This window comes from Lycorma delicatula, chromosome 5 (genome assembly GCF_047948215.1).
Source record: "Lycorma delicatula isolate Av1 chromosome 5, ASM4794821v1, whole genome shotgun sequence".
Taxonomy (NCBI): Eukaryota; Metazoa; Arthropoda; class Insecta; order Hemiptera; family Fulgoridae; genus Lycorma; species Lycorma delicatula.
The window spans coordinates 9,169,575-9,186,671 of record NC_134459.1 but is presented as its reverse complement, the minus strand read 5'-3'; the positions used below and the strand labels follow the sequence as shown (position 1 = coordinate 9,186,671).

At 29.8% G+C, this 17,097-nt stretch overlaps 1 long non-coding RNA gene across 2 annotated transcripts in view; it reads right to left on the bottom strand.

The window, feature by feature from the left end:
* Positions 1–2,378: 2,378 nt before the first annotated feature.
* LOC142324707 (uncharacterized) overlaps positions 2,379–17,097 on the bottom strand; it is a 40,586-nt gene continuing 25,867 nt past the window's right edge. For both annotated transcript variants that reach the window (XR_012756365.1, XR_012756366.1), the window contains exons 3-4: positions 6,877–6,987; positions 2,379–2,516 (exon numbers count right to left, since the gene is read on the bottom strand). This is a non-coding gene — a long non-coding RNA (uncharacterized LOC142324707). The remainder of the gene's footprint in view (positions 2,517–6,876; positions 6,988–17,097) is intronic.

The window sequence follows — 17,097 nt, the reverse complement described above, 5'->3', positions numbered from 1 at the left end:
TTGCCAATAAAATTTGTAAAAGTAAGCAGTCAGTGTATTATATATTAGTTGATAATGTAAAATTATTTTGTGCTCTCGCCGCTTATTAGGTCTGCATATCAAATTTCGTCATCATATATTAAATGTAATATAGCAAGTCTTTCCCAAAACCAATTTGATATAGTAATGGATAATATGACCAGGAATTTGTGTGTATACTACATTGGTCATACTACATATTACATGAGGTGTACCCTAATTATTTTAACAAGATGTGTAACCCATTTTGATAACTGTTATATTATTGATGATGATGATTATGATCGCTGAACAATGAACTCTGACCTGACCCAATCGGTACCCATTGAAACGTGATCTTTGATCTAATCGGTGCTCATTGAATGGGGATCAAGCATTCAATGAACGGTGATTTATGACCTGATCGGTGCTCAATGAATAATGGTGATCGTGATCAGATCGTTGCTCAATGACAGCTGATAAGTGATGGTGGTGATTATTTGTCAGTGTTATGTTAATGTACTAAATAATTTACCCCAATATTTGAGATTACAATTACGGTTAAATCGTCGATAGACATTGGCAATATAATTTGTAAAAAATTTTAAGCAAGCAGTATATTACATATTATTTGATAATTTAAATTTATTTTGTGTGCTCTCGCTGCGTTTTAGGTCAGAAATTCTGTCTTCAAATATTAAATGTAATCTTATAGCAAGTCTTTCCCAAAACCAATTTGATATAGTAATGGATAATATGACCAGGAATTTGTGTGTGGACTACATTGGTCATACTACATATTACATGAGGTATACCTAATTACTTTAACAAGATATGTAACCCATTTTGATAACTGTTATATTATTGATGATGATGATTATGATCGCTGAACAATGAACTCTGACCTGACCCAATCGGTACCCATTGAAACGTGATCTTTGATCTAATCGGTGCTCATTGAATGGGGATCAAGCATTCAATGAACGGTGATTTATGACCTGATCGGTGCTCAATGAATAATGGTGATCGTGATCAGATCGTTGCTCAATGACAGCTGATAAGTGATGGTGGTGATTATTTGTCAGTGTTATGTAGCCTAATACCCTAACCAGTGTTATGCACCCAGTGTTATCTACCCTAATATTTGTTGTGTATTTGAGATTACAATAATGGTTAAATTGTCGATAGATATTGCCAATAAATTTTGTAAAAGTAAGCAGTGTATTATATATTAGTTGATAATGTAAAATTATTTTATGTACTCTCGCCGCTTATTAGGTCTGCATATCAAATTTCGTCATCATATATTAAATGTAATATAGCAAGTCTTTCCCAAAACCAATTTGATATAATAATGGATAATATGACCAGGAATTTGTGTGTGGAATACATTGGTCATACTACATGTTACATGAGGTGTACCCTAATTATTTTAACAAGATGTGTAACCCATTTTGATAACTGTTATATTATTAATGATGATGATTATGATCGCTGAACAATGAACTCTGACCTGACCCAATTGGTACTCATTGAAACGTGATCTGTGATCTAATCGGTGCTCATTGAATGGGGATCAAGCATTCAATGAACGGTGATTTATGACCTGACCGGTGCTCAATGAATAATGGTGATCGTGATCCGATCGTTGTTCAATGACAGCTGATAAGTGATGGTGGTGATTATTTGTCAATGTTAAGTTAATGTACTAAATAATGTACCCTAATATTTGTTGTGTATTTGAGATTACAATAATGGTTAAATTGTCGATAGAAATTGCCAATAAAATTTGTAAGTTAGTTGATGATAAAAAATTATTTTACATGCTCTCGTCGCTTTTTAGGTCTGCATATCAAATTTGTCATCCAATTTTAAATGTAATCTTATAGCAAGTCTTTCCCAAAACCCATTTGATATAATAATGGATAATTTGATTAGGAATTTGCATGTGGACTATATTGGTCATACTGCTATTTTAAATGAGGGGTACCTAATTATTTTAACAAAATTTGTTTCCGATTTAAATAACTGTTGTATAATGTTTGACTTTTTAGTAAGCGGTATGTTATATATTTGATAATTTAAATTAATTCTATGAATAAATTTACTTCAAACAACTGTTCAAATACACATACAATTGGGAGTGAACAGATGCTATAAGTATGCAAGATATATGACTAACACTGTAGTAGTGGTAAGAATAATATTCTGCTTTTTATAGATTTTCTTTAAACTTTAAGGGACTTTCAAATGTAAACTAAACAATATGACTTCGTGCCCAACTTTCTCATCTCGACTTTTAGTGAACCAAAAGTAATCAAAGAATTTTATTGAGAAAATCTATTAATTCTCTGTGAAATTTTAAAAAATCTTAGGGAATTTCACGTATGGAATTAATAATAACTGTTCTTAACTTTATCTTTTTCCAGATATTGATTTTTATAAAAATTTACTAATTAATTAAATTTTTTATGTACCTGGGCATTTTATTTTAATCTCTGTTGGTGCATCACTTCTGTCTGAAAAATATACAAATAAAAACTTACTATAATTAAAAAACAATAGAACAATGTTAAAGCCTGACTGAAAATTATGATGTTAATTGTATTTTAATCCTAGCAATTTTCAAGAAAATTAGAATTTATGACTAAAGTATATATTTTATAAAGAATAATAATCTGCCGATTGGTGTGTTCTCAATCCAATATTTATAGGCACCCAATATGGTACAAAGCTAAAATTGATGTTTACGTTGCCACTGATTGTAATAATTACAAAAATTAAAAAAATATTAAGTTTTTTCAATAGGAAAAGAGCAGTAAACATTTTTCCAAAATTCTTACTTTAAATTTATGACTAGTGAAACGATAATACCTTCAAATGTAAAGGGTATACCCACACTCAACAGGTAGAAATAAAGTGGGAGGAGAGGTTTCAATGAAGTGTTGCACCTAAAATATTCACAAACAAAAGTTTCCTCGGGTATCTTTAGCCGCAGTAGTAGAGTAAAGCAGTTCAGACAATTTTGATGCAATAAATTAAATATTAATTTATTGCATAGATATTATATTTATTAATAATATAAAATATAGTATATTTCCTCCTCTATGAATCATGAGACCTTGCCGTTGGTGAGGGGGCTTGAGTGCTCAGGGATACAGAGTAGCTGGACCGAAGGTGCAACAATATCGGAGAGGTATCTGTTGAGAGCCAGACTAAGGAATGATTCCTGAAAGAAGGCAGCAGCTCTTTCAGTAGTTGTTAGGGACGTGAGTCAGGACGACTTAAACGGCCGTATATACATCACTCAGTCTTCTGAGTACTGCGCAGCTGAAAGCAATGGAAAACTACAGCTGCTTTTTTTCCAAGAAAATGTGGCTCTCTGCATTTTCACATAGCAATAATGGAGGCGCCTTCCTTGGTAAAATATTCCGGAGGTAAAATAGTCCCCCGTTCGGATCTCCGGGTGGGGACTACTAAGGAAGGGGTCATCAGAAAATTAAAAAATAACACTCTACGAGTCGGAGCGTGGAATGTTAGAAGCTTGAAAAAGGTTGGTAGGCTAGAAAATTTAAAAAGGGAAATGGGTAGGACAAATGTGGATATAGTAGGAATTAGTGAGGTTCGGTGGGAAGAGGAAGGCGACTTTTGGTCAGGTGATTTTAGAGTAATTAACTCAGCGTCAAATAATGGGCAGGCAGGAGTAGGTTTCGTGATGAACAAGAAGATAGGGAGGAGAGTGGAGTATTTCAAAACGCATAGCGATAGAATCATTGTAATAAGGATAAAATCAAAACCTAAACCGATAACGATTGTTAACGTCTATATGCCTACAAGCGCCCATGATGATGATGAGGTAGAGTGTGTATACGAAGAGATTGATGAAGCAATTAAACACCTAAAAGGAGATGAAAATTTAATAATAGTTGGAGATTGGAATGCAACCATTGGAAAAGGCAAGGAAGGAAATATAGTGGGTGAATACGGGCTGGGCAAAAGGAATGAAAGAGGGGACCGACTTATAGAATTTTGCACGAAGTATAAATTAGTAATTGCCAACACCCAATTTAAAAATCATAATAGAAGAATATATTCTTGGAAAAAGCCAGGCAATACTGGAAGGTATCAGATAGATTATATCATGATTAAGCAAAGATTTAGAAATCAACTCGTTGACTGCAAAACTTACCCTGGAGCAGACATTGATAGCGACCATAATTTGGTGATAATGAAATGTAGATTGGGGTTTAAAAACCTGAAGAAAAGGTGTCAGATGAATCGGTGGAATTTAGAGAAGCTTGAGGAAGAGGAGGTAAAGAAGATTTTTGAGGAGGACATCGCAAGAGGTCTGAGTAAAAAAGATAAGGTAGAAAATGTAGAAGAAGAATGGGAGAATGTTAAAAAGGAAATTCTTAAATCAGCAGAAGCAAACTTAGGCGGAATAAAGAGAACCGGTAGAAAACCTTGGGTTTCTGACGATATATTGCAGCTGATGGATGAACGTAGAAAATATAAGAATGCTAGTGATTAAGAAAGTAAAATGAACTATTGGAAATTAAGAAATGCTATAAACAGGAAGTGCAAACTGGTGAAAGAAGAGTGGATTAAAGAAAAGTGTTCAGAAGTGGAAAGAGAAATGAACATTGGTAAAATAGACGGAGCATACAGGAAAGTTAAGGAAAATTTTGGGGTACATAAATTAAAATCTAATAATGTGTTAAACAAAGATGGTACACCAATATATAATACGAAAGGTAAAGTCGATAGATGGGTGGAATATATTGAAGAGTTATACGGAGGAAATGAATTAGAAAATGGTGTTATAGAGGAAGAAGAGAAAGTTGAGGAGGATGAAATGGGAGAAACAATACTGAGATCTGAATTTAAGAGAGCATTAAAAGATTTAAATGGCAGAAAGGCTCCTGGAATAGACGGAATACCTGTAGAATTACTGCGCAGTGCAGGTGAGGAAGCGATTGATAGATTATACAAACTGGTGTGTAATATTTATGATAATGGGGAATTTCCATCAGACTTCAAAAAAAGTGTTATAGTTATGATACCAAAGAAAGCAGGGGCAGATAAATGTGAAGAATACAGAACAATTAGTTTAACTAGTCATGCATCAAAAATCTTAACTAGAATTTTATACAGAAGAATTGAGAGGAGAGTGGAAGAAGTGTTAGGAGAAGACCAATTTGGAAGGACCAAGGGAGTCCGACAAGGATGTTCCCTATCTCCGTTACTTTTTAATCTTTACATGGAACTAGCAGTTAATGATGTTAAAGAACAATTTAGATTCGGAGTAACAGTACAAGGTGAAAAGATAAAGATGCTACGATTTGCTGATGATATAGTAATTCTAGCCGAGAGTAAAAAGGATTTAGAAGAAACAATGAACGGCATAGATGAAGTCCTACGCAAAAACTATCGCATGAAAATAAACAAGAACAAAACAAAAGTAATGAAATGTAGTAGAAATAACAAAGATGGACCGCTGAATGTGAAAATAGGAGGAAAAAAGATTATGGAGGTAGAAGAATTTTGTTATTTGGGAAGTAAAATTACTAAAGATGGACGAAGCAGGAGCGATATAAAATGCCGAATAGCACAAGCTAAACGAGCCTTCAGTAAGAAATATAATTTGTTTACATCAAAAATTAATTTAAATGTCAGGAAAAGATTTTTGAAAGTGTATGTTTGGAGTGTCGCTTTATATGGAAGTGAAACTTGGACGATCGGAGTATATGAGAAGAAAAGATTAGAAGCTTTTGAAATGTGGTGCTATAGGAGAATGTTAAAAATCAGATGGGTGGATAAAGTGACAAATGAAGAGGTATTGCGGCAAATAGATGAAGAAAGAAGCATTTGGAAAAATATAGTTAAAAGAAGAGGCAGACTTATAGGCCACATACTAAGGCATCCTGGAATAGTCGCTTTAATATTGGAAGGACAGGTAGAAGGGAAAAATTGTGTAGGCAGGCCACGTTTGGAGTATGTAAAACAAATTGTTGGGGATGTAGGATGTAGAGGGTATACTGAAATGAAACGACTAGCACTAGATAGGGAATCTTGGAGAGCTGCATCAAACCAGTCAAATGACTGAAGAAAAAAAAAAAAAAAAAATAGTATATTTATTAATACGCCAATAAAAAATAATTCCACATCAGTAATAACAACTGGTCTTATCTATAAATAAAAAAAAAACTGACTTTCCCAAGGGAGAAAAAATACCTTGAATTATTCTCAGCAGGGCCTTGTTGTGATCACTACAACCCAAAATTAAATTTAAATACAATTGGACCCCACAAAAATTCATAGTCTCACGCAACTGGTAATTTTACCCTTCCTAAAACTAATAAAATGATGGTGAAAATTATAATGAAACGGGAAATATTGGCAATGCTTTATCCTGATTATTTCTAAAATCAAATGAATGCATCTCCAACAATATTCATGCGCATACTCTATTAGTATAAATATTAAAACCATTATAAGTATGTCATCATTAAATCATGTAAAAAATTAGCAATTACAAAAGCAAAATTAATTTAACAAAATCTCAAGGATAAGCAAAATTGAAAAAAAAAATATATATAACAAATAAATTGGACTAATATGTGTTTAAAGTGTATCAGTGGTGATTCATTCCACTGATAACTTAACAATTTTTTTTTGCCCACACACTCACACACACAATGCAGTCTATGAAACCATGCCTTAAGAAGGAAAAATCTTTTTCTGGTTTCCACCGTTGCTGACAGAACACAAAATTATATAATTGTTGACGGTAAAATCTACCTTCCATCATAAATATGGAATTGATTTTTCAAAGCTGTTATTCTGAAATGTTATTAAATAAATAATAAGAGTTCTTACCTTTAACGTTATTCCAGATGTTGATTCTTTTTTATGATCATTTACTAATTACTTAAATTCTTTATATACCTGGGCATGTTATTTTAATCTCTGTTGGTGCATCACTTCTGTCTGGAAAATATAAAAATAAAAATTTACTATAATTAAAAAACAATAGAACAGTGTTAAAGCATGAAGGAAAATTATGATGTTAATTATATTTTAAACTTAACAATTTTCAATAAAATTAGAGTTTACAACTAAAGTATGTACTAATAAACAATAATAATCTGCCGATTGGTGTGTTCTCAATCCACTATTTATAGGCACCCAATATGATATAAAATATGAATATGATATAAAATTGATGTTTACATTCCACCTGATCGTAGTGGTTACAAAAATTTAAAAAAAAAATATTGAGTTTTTTCAATAGGAAAAGAGTTGTATACGTTTTTCCAAAACTCTTTATTTATCAATTAGTCTGAATAATTCAAAATTAATTTTTATTTATTTATTATAATTGAAATACTAATTGCAATATAGTTAATCAGAATGTATTTGCTTTAAAAAATTAGTCTAAAAAAAATTCTTGAAAATTACATAGCCATTTATTTACAAAAATGATTGTTTACATCAGATTGTAAAAATTTGAAAAACTTAATCTTTTCCTTACATTTAAAAAAAAAAAAGTAATTCACTTGTTATTCAAGTTGAATTAATTTAAAAATATCAGCTGGTTTGAGAGAGTTGAGCTTAGAAAAGATTCACATATTTCCACCATAGATGGTTTGAAAATAATGATAATATAAAAATCACAAACAATTGGTATTGATAAAAAAAAACAGTAATTATATAATTATAAAAGTACAAAAAGATTACAAATCTGGAATTAATAGTTTATTTTTGTAAACTTTCCTAAAGGCGATAAAACTTCCTAACTGTCAATAATAGACACTAAACATACTCAAAATTTTAATTTTTGAGAGGAATTTCCGAACCCTTTGAAACAAAATCTATAGTGAGGCAACGTGATGGTCTCTTCACTAATATTGTTCAACTGCACTCTGGAAAAGTTTACTGAGAAATAGAATAGGATAATACAAATACTTAATAAAAATGGGGCACAACATCTATATGTTTAAATGTAAACATTTTAGCATCTGCTGATGATTTGGTAACTTTGGCAATAGACATTAAAGAATTCAAGAATTAGAAAAATGTGCAAACAAAATCAAGCTGCAAATTTCATATAATTGATTCCAATAATAAAAGTAGAATCCAAACCATGAAAATTTCAGAATAAGAATCAATCAAATAGGTACAAAAATTTAAACATTTAGGTGAAATAATTACGCTGAATGTTTTTAAAAAGAAGAAGTAAAAGCCAGACACAAAAAATGAAAGTGGCTTTCAAAAAAATAAAAAATTCTTATTCAAAAACCCATAATTAAGACACTAAGAAACATAGTTTTAGAGAAGTGTTGTGTGGTATGTAAGGTCTACAAAATTTTTAAGGAAAAATCTAGTACAGTTAAAAAAATAATTTTAAGAAAACTCTACGGTCTAAACTCAAGGATAATTCTTATAAATTAAGCAAATTAGAAGAAATTTACAGAAATTTTGAAATGTTATAATTTAGAAAAATAACTCAAACTTTATAGTTACTTAAATTGAATGGATGATACTAAATTAACAATTTTTTTTATAAAAGGAAATCCTAAATAATTATGTTTAATGTTTTTAAACTAGTCTGTTTCAGATTAATAAAAATCTTTCTTCCAAATGTCTTATGCAGCTAATTAATTAATTTATTAACAGCACATAACAATTCACAAAAATACAATATATATATATTTTACCTCATTCCTACAAGAAGAAGCAGATTTAAAATGGAGCTTCAAAAGTCTTTTGCAAGAAAAATTTTATCAATTTGAATATAATTTAATAACATATGTATTATTTCTTTTTTTTTTGTTATGCTGTTAAATGAATAAATATATACTGTACTATGCTTTTCACATTTGTATAACAAATTTGAGTTTATTAATAAAAAATTTTGAAGGTGTAATTTAAATCATTTGTCTCAGGTAGTAAATGTTTACGTGTTTCTTTATGTACAAATGTTAAACACTTTAAGCAAACCATTAAAATAGACAGCTAGAATGGAGAAATCATTAATTAGCTACTTAATATTCAGCAGGAATAACCAATATGCAACTGATCATTTTGAATAAAATCTTTAATTTTGTGATTAGAACTGATAACAAGAAAATAATGCAAAGTAACTTAGTTGATGAACACAAAAAAAATAATATTAAAACAGTAAAAAAAGTTTCCAAAAATTTAGGTCTAAATTACAGTTTGGTTCAAATTAACTATAAATGTTAACGTCATAATCACTTATATTTTTAATTTACCTAGTATACCTCTTTATTTATCACAATTTATCAAGTACACCTCTACAAATACTTAATGTGTAAAGCCGCCTTCAAAAACTCACTTTAATATTATATACAGTAATTCAACAAAATTAATTAAATGCCATTACTTACATTTTTCATCCACTTATTTAGAACAGATTAAATATGTATAAATCATTACACACTTTTAGTACGTGGAGCAAGGGTAAAAAATGTTATTTCACTATTCACAGAAACCAATCAGTAGATCTATAAAATAATTTTTCGTAGTAAGCATTGGCGACCTAAACCAACAGACAAACCGACGCCACTAAATTACTTAAATAACAGCTACTAACGTAGCGTTTGAAAGGACGCTATCTTTGCATCAATATTAAACCAATCCTTTACTGCCGACATTTTGATTTTTAAAGTCTACGCGGGAAACAAGTCAATTGTAAATCTTTTGAATGTAACGTTAACTAAATGTATTAAAACCAATATTATTTTGTAACTTATAAAACACCAAATAAAAAATAAAAAATAAATTAAAATACTATCTATATTTATAATGTATTATTAATTCACACGAATTCATAATTTTTTTTTTTAATACACTTCTTAATTTAAGTAAAGGAAGCAATGTGTTCGTGAAAAATTTCGGTTTTCAGATTTAAGCGGAAATATCCATTTTAACCATCTTTGAATTCATTTTGACTACTTTCGGCGTGAAGTCAGTATGTACGTTTGTATCTCGCATAATTCAAAACTGATTAGCCGTATCATGATGAAAGTAACAAGGTGTAGCATTGCGCACAGTATTCGGCGCGCATGCGTATACGCTCGTCCCAAAATCTCATTTCTACCGGGTTATTTGAACATATAAGTAAGGGATTTTGGGACAAAAGTTTTTAGTTGTACAAAAATTTTGCAAAATTTTAAATACATGATAATGATTAAACGAGCTAACAATCGAATATTTATGAATGATTATTCACTTTCAATATGAATTAGTATTATTTGGTACTGATAAAGTTGTAATATTATTAAAAATAATAAAAAAATTTTTTTTTAATAATCCTTAATAAAAATAAATATTTTATACAAGTCTATTGATTCTTAAGAGTATTGAAATTGATTGTTAATTAAGATAAAATTCAAAATAATGAATGAAAAGTGCAACTGACACAGTGATCTTATGAAGTGCAACTGACACTTCGTGTCAGTGCAAACTGACATTCTTCGTGTAGCGTGTGTGGCTCTATGGTAACGACTCCTTTTTTTATTCGTGGGGTTCGGTATCGAATCACCGATAATTTTTTTTTTATGCTCATAAAATATTTTTTTTACTAATATTATTTTTCATTTATTATGTGAAACTATTTAATGCTGTTAAAATGGAAAATCAACTAAATGGGAGATAACTTATTTCAAAATTTTATAACTAAAGATCTGATATTATTTATTTTGGTCAATCTTCGGAATTGATGATTTTTTATTTTAATTAAAAATATTATCGCAAAACAATTTTTAAAAGAAATTGCTTTTAATAATCTAATTTACACGGGAAAATGAGATATTACTTATTTTTTTTACGGATACCAAAATGAATATTACTTTATAATACTGAAATAAAAATAAAATGTTGTTGTTTAGTGAAAAATAATTTTATATTCAATAAACATATTTTTCTAATGAGTCAAATGAAATGCAAGGGATTTTCTAGGTAAACCATTTTAAACCACGTGCAATAAAGACAACAATTACAAAAGGGTCGGTTTTGGTTTTTATGTTAATGAAGGTGTTATTGAGTACACATATACCAAATTTTATTAAATTATTCCAATCATTCTTAAGATATAAATTTTTATTGAAAAAAAAAAAAATTGTAGAAAGAGGGAAAATTAAGTGATTTGGATTATTTTTCCACATGAACTTTTTTAAATTTTGATGTGAATCAGTCCCTTAAATTTTTCTGATACCACCCACAACACTCTTCATAAAAGAATAACTGTTTATACATGAAATAAAAGTAAGACAAATTTATGAAGATGCTAAATATATCAAATAAATACAGAATACCAATTTAGGTCCACAAAAATTCATCTGGTTTCAATAGTGAAGAACTAAAATGTTGGCTTGACTTTGCATATCAATCTAGGCAGATAATGTTTTAATTATATTATGACAATTTTATTATATTACATAGCAATATGATAATAATAATTAATAGTGTAATGATTACATATTTGAATAAATGCAACACAAAAAATATACTACTTTTCTTTTGCTTTTTACCATTCTGAATGGGAAGTTTTCTAAATAAAATAAGTGAAATTTGATTGCTTTCTTGTGCTGTGAGTAGATGTCAAAAATGTAAAGTTGAATGGGAGCATTTTTTTTGATTGGCCAACTTTACTTTTTTGACATCCACTCACAGAACAGTCAATCAAAAATTAACCAATCAATTCTCACTTTTTTTTCGGAAGCTGTTAGTTCGTGGAACTCATGGAAAATGTGGAACGTGGAAAAGGCAAGGAAGGAAATATAGTGGGTGAATACGGGCTGGGCAAAAGGAATGAAAGAGGAGATTAACTTATAGAGTCTATCAAAGACTCTATCTAAAATTATACTTTGTTGCCCCAAAATATAATTTAGTAATTGCAAACACCCAATTTAAAAATCATAATAGAAGAATATACACTTGGAAAAAGCCAGGCGATACTGCAAGGTATCAGAAAGATTATATCATGGTTAAGCAAAGATTAAGAAATCAACTCGTTAACTGCAAAACTTACCCTAGAGCAGACATTGATAGTGACCATAATTTGGTGATAATGAAATGTAGATTGGGGGTTAAAAAACCTGTAGAAAAGGTGTCAGATGAATCGGTGGAATTTAGAGAAGCTTGAGGAAGAGGAGGTAAAGAAGATTTCAAGGATGACATCGCAAGAGGTCGTAGAGAAAAAAGTTAAAGTAGAAAATGTAGAAGAAGAATGGGAGAATGTTGAAAAGGAAATTCTTAAATCAGCAGAAGTGAACTTAGGCAGAACAAATAGAACTGGTAGAAAACCTTGGGTTTCAGACGATATATTGCAGCTGATGGATGAACATAGAAAATATAAGAATGCTAGTGATGAAGAAAGTAAAAGAAACTATCGGCAATTAAGAAATACTATAAACAGGAAGTGAAAACTAGCGAAAGAAGAGTGGATTAAAGAAAAGTGTTCAGAAGTGGAAAGAGAAATGAACATTGGTAAAATAGACAGAGCATACAGGAAATTTAAGGAAAATTTTGGGGTACATTAATTAAAATCTAATAATGTGTTAAACAAAAATGGTACACCGATTTATAATACGATAGGTAAGTCAATAGGTGGGTGGAATATATTGAAGAGTTATATGGAGGAAATGAATTAGAAAATGGTGTTATAGAGGAAGTTGATGATGAAATGGGAGAAACAATACTGAGACCTGAAGTTAAGAGAGCATCAAAAGATTTGAATGGCAGAAAGGCTCCTGGAATAGAAGGAATAACTGTAGAATTACTGCGCAGTGCAGGTGAGGAAGTGACTAATAGATTATACAAACTGGTGTGTAATATTTATGAAAAAGGGGAAGTTGTGTCAGACTTCAAAAAAAGTGTTGTAGTCATGATACCAAAGAAAGCAGGGACAGATAAATGTGAATACAGAACAAGTGAGAGGAGAGTGGAAGAAGTATTAGGAGAACACCAATTTGGTTTTAGAAAAAGTATAGGGACAAGGGAAGCAATTTTAAGGCTCAGTTTAATAGTAGAAGGAAGATTAAAGAAAAACAAACCAACATACTTGGCATTTTAAAAAAATTAGGGTTCAAATACAGAGATAGAAGACAAATTGCTATCATTTACATGAACCAAACAGCAACAGTAATAACTGAAGAACATAAGAAAGAAGTCGTAATAAGAAAGGGAGTCCGACAAGGATGTTCCCTATCCCCATTACTTTTTAATCTTTACATGGAACTAGCAGTTAATGATGTTAAAGAACAATTTAGATTCGGAGTAACAGTAAAAGGTGAAAAGAAAAAGATGCTACGATTTGCTGTTTTTTAAACTATAACTTAAATTAAAACTTTTTTTTAAACTATAACAGAAAGTGGCTTCTTCAAAACAAAAAAAAATATAGTACATTTAATAACTAATTCAGAGTTGTATCTTACTGTGACAATGTCTTATCTGTTCAAGCAGCGTCTTCACGAAAAGAATTCACATTAACTGAAGCCAATTAAGTAACAGAACCACCTATGACCTCACCCATTTATGTTCCATTTACTTCTGCTGGATTATGTAATTCTATGATAGTTTATGATAAAACCATCATGATGTATTATTTATAAATATTATATTCAATCAAAAAGCGAAATTAACACAATAAAAAACAGTAGTTTTGCCTGAAGTCTTATACTGTTCGAAAGGCCTACGGAATTTCTTAGGAAAAAATAATAAAAGTTGTAAATATACAAATATGTAAATAGAGCAAATAACACACTTTTAGGCAGTAAAATAAGATAAGAAATCCAGAAAGAAAAACAACAGAAAGTTTAGAAATTGAATTACAATGTTACAAATTAAAGTTGATGATTTTGTACCTAACTAAAAAAAATTGGTTTAAAATATTCGTTCTCAAAGTGGGTGATAATGCTCCCTTGTAAGCACTGGAGGCAATCTGGGGGCTTACAGAAAATTGGGGGTGTTCAGGCAGTCTACAAAGGCGATGACCGATTAAAAAAAAGGCAAAAATTATGTTTTCCTGATATTTCAAACTAAATACCTACCTACTACACTAGTAGAAAAATTTTTCAATTGAAGGCTTTGTTTAAATATTGTATTGTTATCACTATTTAATTATTGTTAATATGCTATCACTATTGTTATATAACTATACACAATTAAAATTTTTCTGAAAGCAATTTTAATAAAAATACTTCTAAATATGATTAAATATGTGTTTTCATTGCTCATTTAAAATGTTAAGTTTCAACTCAGAAATAAGATATGCCACATTTAAAAACTAATTGCAATTATTATTTTTAATAGATGGTAAGTTTAAAAATATTGGGGGCACTAGAAAAGTTTTGATTTTCAATATGGGCGGTGGGTGAAAATTTTGAGAATCAATGGTTTAAAAACACATTACTATAAGATTACTACACCATATAAAGGAAGAATCATGAATATTTTCACTGTACAAATGGGCTAGCCAGGGGTTTGTTAAGACCTTCATCATTTGGCCACTAGCATTTTACTTTATAATCTTCAATTTCCAGGATCTTACTCTGCACAATGTTGTGGAATAATCAAACTGTAAGGAGTTGTAGTAGGGTATCATCTTACCCAAACCTCCCACCCACTGCTGAGTTGGTTATAATTTAGTAACGAAAAGAATGATCTAGTATAAAAAATATGACAAGATATAATGTTAAGAATTAATTAACATGTAATACTAATTAAACACACTGAGATCAAAAGATAAGTAGAATTTTGGAGAAGTTTTTAAACATAACTTGAGCTTATTATCACAAATAAAAATACATTTTGAATTGTTTTGTAAAAGAGAAAAATTAAAATTTGTTTTAAATCAATTTAAGAAAATTATTTTCCTTGCAGAAAAACTGATTCATTAACTTCTTCCATTTTCCTTTAAAAATCTGAATTCTAGTTTTAATTCTCTAAATACATTTGTTTTTCATTTACTTTTAATTGAGTCCATGTTAGGTTTAAAGTTTGATTACCAGTATCAGATTAATGAAAGAAACTCTTTCTTCCAAAATGCCTTATGCAGCTAATTATTATGTCATTCCTATTTACTCCAGGAAGGTGCCAATAATTAGCTACACATGACTTGGGAGAAAAATTACATTAATCTGAAACTCAATTATTAATAATTTTAGTTTTATGTCATTTTTTGTCATGCTGTTCAATGAATAAATCCACTATGCATTTCACAATAGCATTATTACAAATTTGAGTTTATAAACAAAAGTTTTTGAGGCTTACATTATCATTAGTGTGAGGAAGTAAATGTTTAATCAAACCATTGGAATAGATAGCTAGGATGGGTAAATCATTACTTTTTATTCAACAGCAATGTACCAGTATGCCTTAACAACATTGAAACTAATTAGCATGGAAATTAGAACTAACAAGCATGAATAATAAAATGTAACTTTGTTCACGAGCACAAAAAATATTATAACATTAAAAAAGTTTCAGATAAGATACACAAATGTTAGGTCTAAATTAACTATAACCATAACATCCTAAAAATTACTCATAGTTTTAACACAATTAGTATAAAGTACAACTGTATATAATTAATGTAAAACGAGTTCAGAAACTCACATTCATATTATGTACAATTAAGAAAATTAACTATATGTCACTACTTACTTTTTTTAGTAGAGGACAAAGGTGCAAAATAGCATCATTTCATTATTCGCAGAAACCAATTGGTAGAACTATCAAAATAATTCTCTTAATAAGTATTCAAGTAAGATTATCTAGACTAAAAAATTAATCTACATCGTTAAATTGAATAATAATCGTTAAAGGTACCACTAGAAAAGACGCTACACAACCATGTCGGATGATGTATTAACGCGTTCTCACGTTGCTTACGAGATGTAAAAAACAACCTTAATCTGCCGACATTTTTGATGGGCATTTTAAAATCTACGCGGGAAACAGATCAGGTAAAAGTTATAAATGTATTATAAACAATATTATTCTGGAACTTATCAAAACCTAATAAAGAAGATAGATTAAATTAAAATACTATACTTACATTATTTATTCACACGAATATATTATTATTTTTTTTTTTTTATCCACTATCAGAGTTTAGATTACTATTACACTGATAAACATAATTTTTGTTTCCTAATGTTTGATACATGATTTTAAAAAGTTTTTTGATGCTGAAAACTAATATTAACTCAGAATCTATCAGCCACATTGTTTTTTAAATTTTAATTTTAATTAAAGGATTTTTTTTCATTTTTCAACAAATAGTTGTAAGCATATTACAACTAATACTGGACAAAGAATTAAATCATATCATAGTCACACATTACTACATATATATACCTATGGTTTGATGTGAACCAAAGGATCATCTAACCAACTATTACTTTTGTTTAACAAGTGTGGAATTTCTAAAAAATCTAAATATACTGTAAAATAAGCTTCATTGCAATCTGCAATCAGGCCTGTACCTCACAGTGAAATTATTCCAGTTACTGAGCCACCTGTGAATGTATGTTTCGAAAGCAGTGATGAAGAACCAGGTTACACTGCAGAAGACAACAATAATATTGATTTGAGTTATCTTCCAATAAGCCACATCTTGTATCACAAGGTAAATTAAATGATTTGATTAGGGATTTAAATTTATCAAAAGATCAAGCTGAACTGTTAGGGTCAAGACTGCAAGGTTGGAATTTACTTTAAAAAAATACAAAAATTTTAGGTTTTGACTTTAGGCTATACTAAAACTATACTACTAAAAAATTTTAGGCTATATTAAGTACATGTGTTTTCTTTGCGAATGGGATAACCGAGCTACAGATAAACAATATGTTACCAAAGAGTGGAAGAAATGAGACAACTAAACTCCAAATGGAAACAATATTATAACCTCCTCTTCATATCAAGCTAGGAGTCATGAAAAATTTTGTAAAAGCACTGAAGAAGGCTAGAACTGGATTTTTGTACATCAGGCAAAAATTTCCAAATGTAAGTGAAGGAAAATTTGTTGGTCCTCAAATAAGAGAGTCGGTTAAAGATGATGTATTTAAG